Raw genomic sequence first — 1,412 nt, 5'->3', positions numbered from 1 at the left:
TTGGATGCAGATACATATCCATTCCCTTCTATTGGGTCCACTTACAATGTGACCTAGTCTCTGGGCCAGTCACTTTAGGGATTGTCTCTGAGCTGCAGGTAGCTGGGATAGATTTCCTGCTTGGTAGTGATTTCCCAAATCCCCCAAAATCCTAGACCAGCCAAGCGAGAAGAGAGAAACAGAACAGTTACAGGAGGAAGTCCTGGGGATCTTCCCAGACTGTGTAGTGATCCGATCCCAAGCCAGGCACGCCAGTTTAAATAATGAAAAGCCAGAACTCGGTTAGATGAGCCAGAAGTCTGGCTGGCTGACCCTAACCTAAGTGTGTAGTGCAGACTGCCTGCTCCAAGGCAGAAGCCACCCAGGTTCCAGAATGCTATTACCTGAGAGATGGGGTTGTAATGCGAAAGTGGAGACCCCCCCAGATCGCTTCTCGGCCTTTTGGCTAAGATCAAGTGTAGTATCTGTTCTTATCAGTGCTTATTTGATTGAGAAGAGACCATGATCATTGCCTTTTGATCCTGGGGAAGCTTTGAGTAAAATGGCTATAACCAATTTTCGAGCTTCGGGCCAGGGAGTGCGCAACACCGTTCGGGTGGTCGTGAAGGACAAGGAAGGAGATGCACCGGTCGATCGCACCTTCTTCATCAAGAAAATTCTCTTCGATTGCTGCGGATTTCAAGCGACGGACGTCTTCTGCCTGCAGGATTTCCCCAGCAGTGGATACTTCGACGTGACGTTCCGGAACGTGGCGGGATGCATCAAGTTCCTGAAGGCGTTCAAGGAGAAAGAGGACCGGGCGCCGCTGTCGATCCTCACAGCGGAGCCGCTCTTCACGCTTCCGTTACAACGGGACCGGGTGGTGACGATTCACCTCTACAACCCCCATGTTCCGGTGGTGGATGTACTCACCTTTCTCGCCAGGTACGTCGAGGTGGCCGGCAGCAGCACTGATGTCAAGGACCCCTTTGGGATCTGGACCAGCAAACGGCAGGTTAAGGTGACCTTGAAGGTAGATCCCAGTGGAGCCATCATCCACCCTCCCTCCAGCTTCGCTATCGGGGGAAGTCGAGGCTTCTTAGTCTACGCTGGGCAGCCCAGAGTTTGCCGCACCTGTGGCAAATCTGGTCACATGGCAGCCAACTGCAGCACGGTTGTTTGCAAGAACTGCAAGGAGGAAGGCCATCAGACCAAGGACTGTAAGCAGACTAAGTGTTGCAACTTGTGCGGTGCGGCAGGCCATCTCTACAAGACCTGCCCCAAACGTTGCCTCAGCTATGCTCAGGCGGCAAGGTCCAAGGAATGGCCGGGAGAAGGTTCGACGAAGGCGTCCGCTGTTCGAAAGGAGACCAGCAACCTTCTCCGCAGTGAGGAACTTCAACCTGAGAAGGAAGGGGAGGCGGCTGAAACTA

At 53.5% G+C, this 1,412-nt stretch overlaps 1 pseudogene; it reads left to right on the top strand.

The window, feature by feature from the left end:
- Positions 1-425: 425 nt before the first annotated feature.
- On the top strand, positions 426-534 carry LOC137385053 (U2 spliceosomal RNA; annotated as a pseudogene).
- The last annotated feature ends 878 nt before the right edge of the window (positions 535-1,412 follow it).

Source organism: Heterodontus francisci, chromosome 27 (genome assembly GCF_036365525.1).
Source record: "Heterodontus francisci isolate sHetFra1 chromosome 27, sHetFra1.hap1, whole genome shotgun sequence".
Lineage (NCBI taxonomy): Eukaryota > Metazoa > Chordata > Chondrichthyes > Heterodontiformes > Heterodontidae > Heterodontus > Heterodontus francisci.
This window is presented reverse-complemented; position numbering and strand designations above follow the sequence as displayed.